Below are 15,844 nucleotides of genomic sequence, written 5' to 3' on the forward strand. Positions count from 1 at the left end.
TTTGGCCGAGGCTAGGCTCGGGTGAAGCGTGATCGAGTCACTCGTGTGGACTGATCCCTGACTTAATCGTACCCATCAGGCCTTTGCAGCTTTATGCTGATGGGGGTTACCAGCTGAGAATTAGGCGTCTTGAGGGTACCCCTAATTATGGTCCCCGACAGTAGCCCCCGAGCCTCGAAGGGAGTGTTAGCACTCGCTTGGAGGCTTTTGTCGCACTTTTTTGCAAGGGGACCAGCCTTTCTCGGTTGCATTTCGTTCCGGTGGGTGCGCGCGAGCGCACCCGCCGGGTGTAGCCCCCGAGGCCTCGGAGGAGTGGTTACACTCCTTCGAGGTCTTAATACTTCGCTTAACGCTTCGGCTGGTCTGGTCGTTCCCTCATGCGAACTGGCCGTAGCCCGGGTGCACGGTCGGGGCCCAAACTCTCGGGCTGGTATGTTGACGCTGTCAACGATTCGGCCGGAGCCGGTTTTTGCGAGAGCAGCCCCCGAGCCTCTGCACAGGGCGAGAGGACGATCAGGGACAGACTCGACTTTTTACATACGCCCCTACGTCGCCTTTCCGCAAGGAGGAGGGGGGGAGTGCGCCATGTTACCCTCGATGGGCACCGAACATGGTGTCTCCGGTGAGCTGCAAGCGGGTAATCCGAGTGGACGTCCGTGCCCCGTTCGTTGGGGGTCGGCTAGGGGCCCAGAGGCACGCCCAAAAGTACCTGCGGGTGATTTGCCGGACCCGGTCCCCTGGCGACGGGGTCCGAGGGCTCGATGCCTCCCTCCGATGGGATTCCGTTACAAGATCGTTCCCGCTGGTCTCGGAAATGTCCTAGGGTACCTCGGGAGCGCAGCCCGAGCCTCGGTTATGTATCGAACGTACCCCTGGTCATCCCTCGCTCGGTGTCTGAGGCGACTGTGAACCCTTCGGGGGCCAGCCTTCGAACCCCTGATCAGTAATGGGCGCGGAGCCCGAGTAGCCTGAGGCGGCCATGGAGCCCTTCGGGGGGCTGGCCTTCGAACCCCTGACCAGTAGTGGGTGTCGGGCCCACGCGATCTGAGGCGACTGTTGAACCCTTCGGGGGGGCCAGCCTTCGAACCCCTGATCAGTAATGGGGGGCTCGGAGCCCGGTTCCTTCGCGGAGAAGGATCCCTTTCGGGGTATCCCCCTTTCCCGGTCCCTGTTGCAAGAGATAGAGAAAGAGGAAAACGGAAAAGGATACGAAATAGGACGACGTGGCGTACCTTTTCCGACGCGTTTATTACGGCGAAGGTGAAGCGTCGCGCGCTCCTCCTGCCAGAGGCGCCGCGTGTCCCGCCGCGGAGTTAATGCGACGGGGCGAGTGGTTGGCGGGGCGGCCGTTACGCGTGTGCGAGCCGTTTCGAGGAACGGCTGTGCCGCTTCGCGCTTTTCGAATCCTGCGTCCGGTCCAGGCGGCGTGCTGGAAACGGTTTCGCCCTGGCCTTCATATACTTGAGAGGGAGTCCGGTGACGGTTCTTCACTCTGCTCCCTTCTTTTCCCTTTAGGTTTTCGCAACCCGGGAAACTTCCGTCGGAGGAGAGAGAAAACCGCCCTCCCTGCCCCCCGCGCCGCCATCCTCTCCATCTTGGTGATGGCGGACCGAGTGACCATAATCCCCCGCGCGATTCGTGGCCCTTCTCCACGGTGACGGCGAGTGATCTGGAGGAGCTGGTCGGCGAAGGTTTGCTCCGCCCCCTCACCGACAAGCAGCGGCCAGAGTGGATTCCTCCCGTGGGCGGAGCCGCTCCGTCCCCGCCGCCGGGGTATGTCGTGAGCTTCGTCTCCTTCCATGAGCGGGGATTTGGCGCGCCGTCGGGCCGCTTTATGCGGGCCATTCTATTCCACTATGGGGTGGAGTTGCACAACCTCTCCCCCAACTCTATCTCGCAGGCCGCTATTTTCGTAGCGTTATGCGAAGGGTACTTGGGGATCGCTCCTCATTGGGATTTGTGGACTTACTTCTTTCTCGCCGAGCCTTTCGCCTTGTCGACGGGGGAGAGGAGGATCCGTGCAGCGGTGCGGGCCGGCGGCTGCATTCTCTTATTGAGGCAGTCGCGGGCGTTGCAGTACATTCCTGCCATTCTCGCGTCTTCGAACAAGGGATGGCAGCGCCGGTGGTTCTACCTCCGGAATGACGGTGAGTTGCTCCCACCGTTTTCCCAGCGAGTAGTTACGGCTGCCACCGACGCCTGGCGCCACGGGACCCCGCACGAGAGGCAGAAAAATCTCGAGCCCCTTCTCCAGGCTCTGAAGGAGTTGCGGGAGGGGGGACTTACCGCTGCGGGAGTGATCGCCGCCATCCACCGTCGGAGGGTGCTCCCATTGGCGGAGCGGCGGCTGTCGCTCTGGGAGATGACCCCGGAAGCCGACTGGGAGGGCTCACGAATGTCCCCTGATCCTCTCCCCTTCGACGCCCTCCAATGGCGGGTGTCGGCCGCGATGGGGAAGCCGGACCCCCATGCATACTCCCAGCTTCGGATGCGCCCCGACCAGGGGTGCGTGACTTTGGTGAGCGTTTGCTCCTCCCTTCTTCGTATATCTGGTTGCTCCGGGTCCTTATGATCGGGTTCCTTTCTCCCCTCCTTTTAGGATGTGGGGTGTCACAAACCCTCCCTGCCACGGGTCCCGGAGGACGCGGTGGACCGTGCAGCGCGGCGGGTCGCCGCGGAGGAGAAGAAGAAAAAGAAGGACGCGGAGAAGGCCCGGGCCCGCGAGCGGAGGCGGGCTCGGGACGCCTTGGAGAAGCGCCGCCGCCAGCAGGAGAGGGACGGTCTCCCGAGGGAGCCGTCGCCGGAGACGCCCGACGACGATGACGGCGATGATGATGATGATGATGATGATGATGATGATGACATGGCCGCCCGTCTCGGCCTCAGCCTCGGCCTGGGGTGTGGCCAGGAGCCGTCGAGCCAGCCCCCGAGCGGACCGACTCCGTCAGCCCCCGAAGTCGGGGCGTCGGGCTCCCGACCCGAGGCGCGGGGGCGAACCGAGAGGCCACCTGACCCCCCGCCGGAGGAGCTGAAGTAGCTCCGGAGGTCCAGACCAAGGCGTCTGTTCCCCAGAGGCCGCCGCTTGTGCTGGAGGCGGATGGGAGTGACCCTCAGGTCGTCGCGGCCGCGCCCGGGGAACCTGCCTCCCAGGCGCCCCAAGCGCCGGCGAAGCGGACCTCGGCGGCCGTTTCGAGAGCCGGGATTCAAGAAGGCTCTCCCCAGGCGCGGTGGATCATGGCCCGGAGTGGGTGAGTACCTCGGAATGTCTTCGTCTTGGCCTCCCATTCGTATGTTTCGGTTGTGATCCCCTTCCTTTTTTTTTATCCAGCAAGCGAAGTCACGGCCAGACCGACCTGGCACCCCGGAAGGCCCTCAAGACGGCGCCGAACCGTGTGGCCAGCGCCATTCAACCGACCCTTTCGCGGGGTACTCCGACATCGGGGGCTCGGGCGCCGCCAATCTCGGAGGAGCGGGCTCCCGAGGCCGGCTCTTCAGCCGAGGCGGCGATCGTGGTTGAGGAGGCGGCTGACGCCCACGCGGCTCTGAGTTCGCCTGTCGTGCCGGTCATGCCGGCGCCTGCCACCGCCGAGGTTGCCGCCGTCCTTGTCGAAGGGTGTCCAGCCGCCGCCAGCGCCGGGATGGCTGATGCGTCGGTGCCCAAGACCCCAGAAGAGGTGGGCGCGGTCGCGCAATCCGCCCAGCCGGGCGACAGCCTCATCGCTGTGCGGCGGAGCCCCGAGGCCCGGCGCCCGTTGCTCCGATTCCGGACCCGCGAGGCCTCGGACCCCGTCTTCGTTCTCGATGATGAGCAGGAGGACCAGTCCTGGGGTGAGCTCCGCGAGTGCGCAGAGGCGGCGGTGGGGTCGCTCCGGTCGTCGCTGGAGGTTTTCTGCAGAGACGTCCCCAAAATCCTCCAGGTAACGGTTTCGGGCATACCTTTTTTCCTTCTGTGTGATACTCGCTGTGACGCCCTGTTTCCTTTTCCCAGGATCTGACGGACCGGAGCGCCGCTAAGTCGTCGTTCATCCGCCGTGAGGTTGATGTCTGGGGCTCGCTGCGATCCCTGAGGTCTTCGCTCGCCGGGGCTACCACGCGCCTTTCTCAGCAGGATGCCAAGGTGGCGGACCTCCAGCTGCTATGCGCCGACCTGAGAGCCGAGGCGGCAGCGGCGCGTGCGAAGGCGCAACAGCAGCGATCGGAGCTCGCCCAGGTCGTCGAGGAACGGAACCGACTTCAAGGTCGGGCTGCCGAGGCCGAAAGCTGAGCCGAGACCCTCGCGGCTGACTTAGCTGCGACCCAAGTCGCGGCCTCGGAGCACCGTGCCCGAGCCGGAAGTATGTCTTGGTCCTCCCCAGTTCTTTTTCTTGTCCGTTTCCCTTGCTCGTGCTTGAGGTATTTCTCCTGGCTACTTGCAGAGCTTGAGTCCGCCCTTGACGAGTCCGCCAAGGCGCTTGCTGAGGCGCTTGCCGGAGCCGCCGAGCAGAGGGAGGCGGACCTCGCGGCCATGTCCGAGGCCGTCTCGGACTTTTATCGTGCCCTCGGCTCCAATGACGTCCCTTCAGGAAGCTCCCCTCAGAGCCGCCTTCGAGCCTTGGGTGGTCACGCCCGCGGCAGAGTCCGCGAAGCGCTACACCACGGCGTCAGGCGGGCCTTCGCCGTGCTCGCTTCTCACTACGTTGTGGACCTGGAGCGGGTTAGTGAGGGGTACTGTCTTCCTGACGAAGACGATGCTGCTCTGGCGGAGGTGCAGCGGCTTGACGCGGTTGCCGCCGTCCCGAGCGCAGTGCTGGCGACCACCTTTGAGGCGGAGGTCCTTCCTCCTGCGACGTCACCGGAGGCTGAGATGGACCCCACCGATGGCGGGGGTGGAGCTGAAGGCGCGGCTCCTTCCCAAGGCGGCGCCTGATTCTCGTTTGAACAGTTTCTTGTTGAACGTGTGTCTCACCACGGCCGCTGAGGCCTAAACACTTTTGTCTTTCTTGCATGGAGTCGTACTCTCCTTTCTTTCCATCTGCATGTTCGTCCTAGCTCGTCAATAATAGAGCGGCTTCTCGAGTTGGGCCATTCTTCGTGGCAGGTGATGAGTGAGGTATCCCTAACCCGGAGGTACGGGAGTTCCTCGGCTCAATCGGCCTTGCCATTTTCATGTACCCGCGTTCGCTCCTCGAGACCCGGCTTCTGACATAGCCAGGAGAGCGTAGCTGGGAGAACGTAAGAGGCCCCCTTTTTTGATTTAAAAAGATCTTGACACAGAGGGGTTCCCCCTTTTTAGCCCCCGAGGGAGGGTCGGGCTCCGCCATGGCGAGGCCGACCCTTCCTTGATGATCGAGGCGCAGAGGCTGCTTGACGGATCGGGCCCCGGCCCGAATATCCAGCGAGTGTTTGGCGACACCCCTCGGCACGCCGGGCACGTCCGAGGGACTCCGCGCAAAGACGTCGGCGTTTGCGCGGAGAAAGTCGACGAGCACTGCTCCCTATTTGGGATCGAGCCCGGAACCGATCCGGATCTGCTTGGTGGTGTCGCCACTGGGGTCGAGGGGGACGGCCTTGACCGTCTCCGCTGGCTCGAAGTTGCCGGCGTGGCGCTTCACGTCTGGCACCTCCTTGGAGAGGTTCTCCAGGTCGGCGATGAGGGCCTCGGACTCGGCGAGGGCCTCGGCGTACTCCACGCACTCCACGTCGCATTCGAACGCGTGTTTGTACGTGGGGCCGACGGTGATGACCCCGTTGGGGCCCGGCATCTTGAGCTTCAGGTAGGTGTAGTTGGGGACGGCCATGAACTTCGCGTAGCATGGCCTCCCTAACACGGCGTGGTAGGTTCCTCGAAACCCGACCACTTCGAACGTCAGGGTCTCCCTTCGGAAGTTGGAGGGTGTCCCGAAGCAGACTGGGAGGTCGAGTCGCCCGAGGGGCTGGACGCGCTTCCCAGGGATGATCCCGTGGAAGGGCGCAGCGCCTGCTCGGATGGAGGACGGATCGACGCGCAGGAGCTTGAGGGTCTCGGCGTAGATGATGTTGAGGCAGCTGCCCCCGTCCATCAGGACCTTGGTGAGCCTGACATCACCGACAACGGGGTCGACGACGAGCGGGTATTTCCCCGGGCTCGGCACATGGTCGGGGTGGTCGGCCCGGTCGAAAGTGATGGGCTTGTCGGACCAGTCTAGGTAGACTGGCGCCGCCACCTTCACCGAGCAGACCTCCCGGCGCTCTTGCTTGCGGTGCCGAGCCGAGGTATTCGCCGCATGCCCTCCATAGATCATGAAGCAGTCGCGGACCTCGGGGAACTCCCCTGCTGGGTGATCTTCGTTCTTGTCGTCGTCGCGGGCCCTGCCACCCTCGGCGGGTGGCCCGGCCCTGTGGAAATGACGCCGAAGCATAACGCACTCCTCGAGGGTGTGCTTGACGGCCCCCTGATGGTAGGGGCACGGCTCCTTGAGCATCTTGTCGAAGAGGTTTGCACCTCCGGGGGGCTTCCGAGGGTTCTTATACTCGGCGGCGGCGACAAGGTCCGCGTCGGCGGCGTCGCGTTTCGATTGCGACTTCTTCTTGCCTTTCTTCTTGGCGCCGCGCGGAGCAGACGCCTCGGGAGCTTCTTCCGATGGGCGGCCCTGGGGCTGCTTGTCCTTTCAGAAGATAGCCTCGACCGCCTCCTGGCCGGAGGCGATGTCCATCAGCTCGCTCGCCCTGGTGGGGGTTTTGCGACCCAACTTGCTCACCAGGTCGCGGCAAGTGGTGCCGGCGAGGAACGCGCCGATGACATCCGAGTCGGTGATGTTGGGCAGCTCGGTGCGCTGCTTCGAGAATCGCCGGATGTAATCCCGGAGCGACTCCCCCGGCTGTTGCCGGCAGCTTCGAAGGTCCCAGGAATTCCCGGGGCGCACGTATGTGCCCTGGAAATTGCCAGCGAAGGCTTGGACCAAGTCGTCCCAGTTGGAAATCTGCCCTGGAGGCAGGTGCTCCAACCAGGCGCGAGCAGTGTCGGAGAGGAACAGGGGGAGGTTACGGACGATGAGGTTGTCGTCGTCCGTTCCACCCAGTTGGCAGGCAAGGCGGTAGTCCGCGAGCCACAGTTCCGGTCTCGTTTCCCCCGAGTACTTCGTGATAGTAGTCGGGGGTCGGAACCGGGTCGGGAATGGCGCCCGTCGGATGGCCCGACTGAAGGCCTGCGGACCGGGTGGCTCGGGCGAGGGACTCCGATCCTCCCCGCTGTCGTAGCGCCCCCCACGCCTGGGGTGGTAGCCTCGGCGCACCCTTTCGTCGAGGTGAGCCCGACGGTCGCGTCGATGGTGCTCGTTGCCGAGGTGGCCCGGGGCCGCAGGCGCGGTGTTGCGCGTACGCCCGGTGTAGACCGAGGCTTCCCGCATGAATCGGGAAGTCGCGACATGAGGTTCTGAGGGATATCCTTGCCTTCGGGATGCAGTGCTCTCGGCCCGCCGGGCCGCAGCGCCTTCCAGGAGATTCTTGAGTTCTCCCTGGATTCGCCGACCCTCGGTGGTTGACGGCTCCGACATCGCGCGGATGAGCATTGCTGCGGTTGCCAGGTTCTGACCAACCCCGCTGGATGCAGGCGGCGGCCTGATCCTGACATCGTTGGCGGCGCGGTGCTGGAGACCTTGGGGCAGATGACGTATTTCTCCGGCCAGGGGTTGGCCCACCCATGCCTGTCCGACGTCCCGACGGATCGGCTCAAGCGCTCCTGTTCCCTCGTTGAGCCTGGCCTGCGCCTCGCGGACTTGCTCGAGTTGTGGGTCGTAACCCCCCGCCGGAGCGGGGACCACAGCTAGCTCCCGTGGGATGTCGGCGCGAGGCACCGGCCTAGGGAGATCACCATCCTCCGGCATGCCAAGATGGTTGCCTTCGGTGGGATCCCCTAGCTCGATGTGGAAACATTCGCGGCTCGGGCCGCAGCTCTCGTTGCCAAGGCTGCGGCTTCCATCGGAACAGTCGGATAGGCAGTAGTCACATGCGGTCATGAAGTCCCGCACGGCACTGGGGTTGCCAAGTCCGGAGAAATCCCAACCGATGCTGGGATCGTCATCTTCCTCGGACCCAGAGGGCCCGTAGGTCGAGACGTCCGTCAGTCGGTCCCAAGGCGACCGCATACGGAACCTCAGTGGGGTTGCACTCGCCTCAATGAGAGCGCCCGCCAAAACGAGGTCGTTTGGCGGGTTGAGGCCGAGTCGAAATGACGCAAGATGGGAGTTAGTCGGTACCTTTTGGTCGACGAGGAGCGACGTAGTCACATCGGGGACTGGTCGCACCGTCATCTCTGGTTCGAGGGCGACGTCCTGCAGGCTTTCCGCGAGCGCGCCGGCGTCGTCTTCTTGCTCAGGGTCAGCGTGCCGCGGGGGGACGGCGCTTGCCTCCGTCTTGAACGCGGGGTCGACGTCCGGCGTGCCTTCCGTCGGGGCGTCGGGGGCGTCGATTCGCTCGACGGCCGACGAAGCGCGGCCTCCCGTCCGGCCTTGACGGCCCGGCCTCCTCCTCCGTTGGCGGGGGAGAGGACGGAGCGAGCCCGAATGTTGCTCTTCCACCACGCGGGGAAGACATCGTCGATTCCGCCGCCGGCGGGCGGGTTGTCGGCCGCCATTGTCGTAGTCGCGCGGCGGTGGAAGGAGTATCATGTCGTAGCTGCCATCGAAGGACATGAACTCAAGAGTCCCGAAACGAAGCACCGTCCCAGGCCGGAGAGGTTGCTGGAGACTGCCCATCTGGAGCTTGACGGGGAGCTATTCGTCAGCACGCAGCGTGCCCCTACCTGGCGCGCCAACTGTCGGCGTTTCGAGACAGGGGGTCCCTAAGCCGACGAGTGAGTGTGCTGCGTGCCCCAGCCCAGATGGGTCGAGCGCGTGGGCGAGCGCGAAGGGGGGAGAGGCGAGGTGGCCGGAGCCGAGCGTGAGAGAGGTGGAAGTCCCGCGGCCTTCGTGTTCGTCCCGCGCCCAGGTCAGGTGCGCTTGCAGTAGGGGGGTTACAAGCGTCCACGCGGGTGAGGGAAGCGAGCGGCCCCAAGAGAGCGCCTGTCCCGTCCTCGGTCCCGCGCGGCCAACCTTCCCTGAGAAGGCCCTGGTCCTCCCTTTTATAGTCGTAAGGAGAGGATCCAGGTGTACAATGGGGATGTAGCAGAGTGCTACGTGTCTAGCGGAGGGAGAGCTAGCGCCCTAGGTACATGCCGATGTGGCAGCCGGAGAGATCTGGGCACCCTGCTGGCGTGATGTCGTGGCTGTCGGAGGTGCGGCGGAGCCTGATGGAGGGACAGCTGTTGGAGCGGTCGAGTCCCTGCTGACGTTGTCCTGCTTTCGTAAGAGAGCTGGGGGCCGCCGTCGTCATAGAGCTTGTGGAGCGCCATCATTGCCCCTCCGGCAGAGCTGGCCGGATGAGACGCCGGTCTTGTTCTCCGTGACCCGAGTCGATTCGGGGTAGGATGATGATGGCGCCTCCTGTTGACGTGGCGGTCTGTGCCCTAGGCAGGGCGACGTGGGGGTTCCTCCGAAGCCGAGGTTGAGTCTGCCTTTTGTTGCCGTGGCCGAGCCCGAGCCAAGGGGTCGGGCGAGGCGGAAGTCGTTCGGCCGAGGCCAGGGCGGAGTCCGAGCCCTGGGGTCGGGCGAGGCGGAGTTTCGTCGTCTTCCGGGCGTTAGCCCGAGTCCGAGCCCTGGGGTCGGGCGGAGCGGAGTTCGCCGTCTTCCGGGTCTTAGCCCGAGTCCGAGCCCTGGGGTCGGGCGGAGCGGAGTTCGCCGTCTTCCGGGTCTTAGCCCGAGTCCGAGCCCTGGGGTCGGGCGGAGCGGAGTTCGCCGTCTTCCGGGTCTTAGCCCGAGTCCGAGCCCTGGGGTCGGGCGGAGCGGAGTTCGCCGTCTTCCGGGTCTTAGCCCGAGTCCGAGCCCTGGGGTCGGGCGGAGCGGAGTTCGCCGTCTTCCGGGTCTTAGCCCGAGTCCGAGCCCTGGGGTCGGGCGGAGCGGAGTTCGCCGTCTTCCGGGTCTTAGCCCGAGTCCGAGCCCTGGGGTCGGGCGGAGCGGAGTTCGCCGTGGCGCCTTTGGCAAGGCCTGTCTGCCTGTCAGACTCACTCTGTCGAGTGGCACTGCAGTCGGAGTGGCGCAGGCGGCGCTGTCCTTCTGTCAGACTGGCTAGTGGAGCGGTGGAGTGACGGCGGTCACTTCGGCTCTGCCGGGGGCGCGTGTCAGGATAGAGGTGTCAGGCCACCTTTGCGTTAAATGTCCCTGCAATTTGGTCAGTCGGTGTGGCGATTTAGTCAAGGTTGCTTCTGAGCGAAGCCAAGGCCTCGGGCGAGCCGGTGATGTGTCCGCCATAAAAAGGGGGCCTCGGGCGAGACGGAAGTCTCTCGAGGTCGGCTGCCTTTGGCCGAGGCTAGGCTCGGGTGAAGCGTGATCGAGTCACTCGTGTGGACTGATCCCTGACTTAATCGTACCCATCAGGCCTTTGCAGCTTTATGCTGATGGGGTTACCAGCTGAGAATTAGGCGTCTTGAGGGTACCCCTAATTATGGTCCCCGACAAGTCTTTATAATGTAAAATTTATAGGGTGTTTGGTTTGAGGAATGAACTAGTCCATCATCTTCTCACTCCTCACTATTTTTGTTTGGTTTGTGGAATGGAATGAGTTGATCCATCACCACCTCATTCCTTATAGTTAGTTAGTTAGTACTAATATGAGGAATGAGGTCATCCCACTAAATTTGAGGAATGAACCTATGATGCACCACCTCAATTTGAATGTATTGATTCCTTAAACCAAACAACCCCTTAAAGTCTATTGTAATCCCTAATTGGAAGATATTAGGTTTGTTCCAAGTCAAACATTACTATCTCTAACCACGTATACCACTTATTTTGAAAAAAAATCTTATTGTTTTACAATCCATAAACCTTATATTATAAATGTATTTCAATAGTGAATTTAAAGATAATAAATCTAATGTCATGAACCTATCTTACTTTTTAAGAATCAATGATTAAATATATAAATATTAAACTTAGGACAAAACTAATAAAATTTGTAAATAAAAACTAAGGGAGTAGAAGAGGGTATCTATCATTGCAGCACAATTCTGTAGAAAATTACTAGGTTAGTTTGTCTTTTTCTGAACGAAAAAGTTGATTTAATCTATGAATATAGGTTTTTTTCTAGTTCCATAATTTAACACTACAAGTTTGGCTATCGGAACGTGATTTGCACGTTGAAGACATGACATTACTCTCTTGGTACCAGAAAGAGGATTATTAACTTCAACCAAATATGTAGTGAGTATTAATATTTCAAGTATATATTAGTGTTATTAGATTAATCATTTAATATATTTTTTTATAGTAAAGTCATTTGGAGGCATAAATAGTGCTACTATTTTGTATAAATCTAGATAAATTTAAGAAAGTTTGTCTTTCTATTTGTCTTTCTCTCTTTTTTAAAAACAACATCATATTAATTTAATTATTGGCTACAATTTATGGCATATTTGATTTCTAGAGGCTCCTAACACCAAATTGCCATTAAATTAATGGGTTCATCTGGTTACACTCAGCTCCAACCAGATTTATAATTCAGCATGTCTAGAGTTGTTATCAAGGCACTAGTTAGAGTTATACAGCTTTATTTTAATTATTATGTAATTATTGTTTTTTAAAAATATTATAATTATCATGTAATTTATGGGTGTTTGAAATTTAATAAAAATATTTGGTCTCACCATTTTACGTGTTTGAAATAGAGGATATGAAATGGTTAATGAAAGGAAAATGAGCTTAAACATTTTCTATAAACATTTTTGGTGGTTGACATCTATCACAAACCACGTGGACTAACTAGTTTGTCTAGTTGTCATTTATCTCAGGTGCATAAAGTTCAACATAAACCAACAAAGAAAATAAGTTGGGGGACTCTACAAGTTTAGAGCAAAGACAAGCATTGGTGCTGCTAGTGGCGCACCGGCCGGTGCCCAGGCCAAAGCACCCACGAACTGGCCGCTCACGGGTTTTTTCAGAGTTACTCCGCTGTTGGGACTATGCTTCGTCGCCGAAGGTCTTGTAGGAAGAAGCAGTTTTCGGCTGAAGCTGTTCGTATGAGATGACTGAAGGTTCCTCTTCATGAAGCTTCGGAATTTACAAACCGACATAAAAGTAGAATGACCTTTTAGTCCTTAAATCTTTGAGTCACCGTTGTAATCCCTTATGAGGGGCATAGTTGTAATTCCTCACAGGCTACGCCCTGTGCCTATAAATAGGTGAACAGTACCTCTGTACTGTCCACGCAATCTTGTAATCACTGGCACATTACGCTGGAATTATTGCTTTCTGCTAAGACGAAGGTATAAATGTACCTAAATATTATGTTTCAATATTTAGGTTCATATAATAAAATATATGTGAATATTGTTATTCATTTTCGGTATGTCTTTCTATAATGCCTTATGTTTTATATTTTATTTCATATTGTTTCTCAAGTCTGATCACGAAGGTATGACCTTCGTGATATTTTGTTTATGGCCTTCGTCCGAAGCTCATTAAATCCTTGGGGAGATAATGCTTCCGCGGACGAAGGACATTAATATTTAACATTTTTATGTTGCCTTGTTCTTAATTCATAGCATTTGAGAACAAGTCCCCAACATTGGCGCCCACCTCCGGTGAACTCACTTCCACTTTTTTGAGCTGATGGCTTCGTTCAACGATCGAGCTGGAGCTGCTTCGGCTCCGAAGCTGGTGCTCCCGATAACAGGTGGTTTGTGCTCAGAACCAGCCAACAAAAAGCAAAAGAAAGAGGCGCAGAGAAGGGTACAACATGTTGGAGTGCAGGGACCCTTCATCAAGTCAAGGTGGTCCCACATTCCAATCACCTTCTCCCAGGAGGACCTTCAGCTCAAGGATTTTCCTCATAACGATGCTATGGTTATTTCTTGCGTTATCAAAGGGTTTCTGGTCCACAATGTCTTGGTTGATACAGGCAGTGCGGCTGATATCATATTTGCTAAGGCCTTCAGGCAAATGCAAGAGCCAGAAGATAAGATTCATGATGCTACACACCCTCTCTGTGGCTTCGGAGGAAGACAGATTGTAGCACTGGGCAAGATCACCATGCCAGTGACCTTCGGATTCATCAACTACACCAGAACTGAGCAAGTTGTGTTTGACATTGTTGACATGGAATACCCTTACAATGCAATTATTGGTCGTGGCACCCTCAATGCTTTCGAAGCAATTATTCATCCTGCTTACCTTTGCATGAAGATACCTTCGGATCAAGGACCCATTGCTATTCATGGGAGTCAGGAAGCTGCCAGAAGGGCTGAGGGAAACTGGACTGACTCAAAAGCAATCCATAACATAGATGGAGCTGAAGCTTGTGAACAGTACAAATTCAGAAGGGAGAAAGCAGCTTCAGCAGATCAGCCGAAGCCCATGCTCTTATGTGAGGACATAGCAGAGCAGAGGGTGCTGTTGGGCTCTCAATTATCCGAAGAGCAGGAGAAAACCTTGATAAGGTTTTTGTTCAACAACAAAGATGTTTTTGCATGGTCAGCCAATGATCTTTGCGGAGTTAACAGGGATGTTATTGAACACTCGCTCAATGTTGACCCATCCTTCAGACCCAGAAAGCAGAGGCTTCGGAAAATGTCTGATGACAAGGCCGAAGGTGCTCGTAATGAAGTCAAAAGGCTCCTCAGTGCAGGAGTTATCAGAGAAGTAAAGTACCCAGAATGGCTAGCTAACACTGTTATGGTAAAAAAGGCCAATGGCAAATGGCGAATGTGTATCGATTTTACAGATCTCAACAAGGCCTGTCCGAAGGACGAATTCCCATTGCCAAGGATAGACTCCTTAGTTGATGCAGCAGCTTCGTCAGAGCTTATGAGTCTTCTCGATTGTTATTCAGGCTATCATCAAATTTGGATGAAGAAGGAGGATGAACCAAAGACCAGTTTCATAACCCCTAGTGGAACATATTGTTACCTTCGGATGCCTGAGTGGCTCAAGAACGCTGGAGGAAGTTTCAGCAGAATGACTGCGAAGGTTCTCCAATCTCAGATAGGCAGAAATGTGCTAACTTATGTTGATGATATCATTGTAAAAAGCACGAAACAGGAAAATCACATTGCTGATTTGCAGGAGACCTTCGCCAGTTTTAGACAAGCTGGCCTAAAGTTGAATCCAGAAAAATGTGTCTTCGGAGTAAAGAAGGGGAAATTTCTTGGATGCTTGGTTTCAACAAAGGGAATTGAAGCTAACCCAAGTAAAATTGAAGCTATACTTCAAATGGAGCCACCAACTACAAAAAAGGGGGCCCAAAGATTGACAGGGAGGCTGGCATCTCTTAATAGATTTATATCCAGATCAGCAGAAAGAAATTTACCATTCTTCGAAGTGCTGAAATCAGCCGAAGTCTTTCAATGGGGACCAAGCCAACAAAAAGTCTTCGAGGAACTGAAGCAATATTTGATAGATTTAACAACATTAACTCCACCAACGCCAGGGGCTCCTTTGTTATTATATGTGGCAGCTTCGCACTCAGCGGTAAGTGCAGCACTTGTTCAGGAGAAGCTTGATGGCCAAGTCAAGAAGCAGGTCCCAGTGTATTTTGTATCTGAAGTTCTTAGTATATCAAAGAAAAACTATACAGAATTGGAGAAGGTGTTATATGCTGTTTTGATGGCATCCAGGAAGCTTCGACATTACTTTCAAGCATACAATATTGTTGTTCCTTCTTCGCAGCCGTTGAAGGATATTATGAGAAATAGAGAAGCTACTGGGCGGATTGGAAAATGGGCTGCATAGCTCAATGAATTTTGCATTGATTATGTGCACAGATCTTCGATCCAGTCTCAAGCGTTGGCAGATTTTATCGCCGATTGGACGCCAGGGGCTCAGGATGAAGAAACAAATAAAGATGCCGAAGTATGGACAGTGTTTTGTGATGGGTCTTGGGGAACCTTCGGAGCAGGAGCAGCTGCTGTGTTGGTCTCACCATCCAAAGTTAAAACTTGTTATGCGGCAAGACTCGATTTTAGTTGTACAAACAATATTACTGAGTACGAAGCCTTGCTTTTGGGACTTCGGAAGTTAAAAGCAATGGGAATCAGAAGGGCCATTCTTAAAACTGATTCCCAGGTTGTTTCGGGTCATATCGACAAGAGTTGCAAGGCTAAAGATCCGAAGCTTGAAAAATATCTAGACACGGTCCGAAGAGTCGAAGCTTCCTTCGAAGGATTTTCTGTCAAAAATATCCCTCGAGGACAAAATGAGCATGCTGATTTGCTAGCTAAGTCAGCAGCACAGGGGCTGCCCTTACCTTCGGATGTGTTCTTCGAAACAATAACAGCACCTTCAGTAGAACTTCTTGAAAGAGCAGTCCTCAATATATCTCCTGTTTATAGCGAAGACTGGAGAACTGAGATCATCTCTTACCTCCAGGGTAAATTCCTTTCAGATGACAAAACTTATAACAGGAGGATAGAGGCAAGAGCTCGTCCATATGTCATGATAGAAGGGGAGTTGTACAAGCATGGAGTTTGTGCTCCACTACTCAAGTGTTTATTTAGAACTGAAGGCATAGAATTGATGAAAGAATTACATACAGGCCTGTGTGGATCTCACATTGGATCTAGGCCGTTACTTGGAAAAGTTTTCCGTCAAGGGTTTTATTGGCCGAAGGCAGCTTCGGATGCAGCAGAATTAGTTCAAAAGTGCGAAGGTTGTCAGAAATGTGCAAGAGATCAAAAACAACCTTCGTCCTTAACCCAGCTCATACAACCCATCTGGCCATTGCAAAGGTGGGGCCTTGACTTGTTAGGTCCGTTACCACCGGCCCAAGGGAACTTAAGATATGTTGTAGTGGCTGTGGA

Source organism: Zea mays, chromosome 3 (assembly GCF_902167145.1).
Source record: "Zea mays cultivar B73 chromosome 3, Zm-B73-REFERENCE-NAM-5.0, whole genome shotgun sequence".
In the NCBI taxonomy this organism is placed as follows: Eukaryota; Viridiplantae; Streptophyta; class Magnoliopsida; order Poales; family Poaceae; genus Zea; species Zea mays.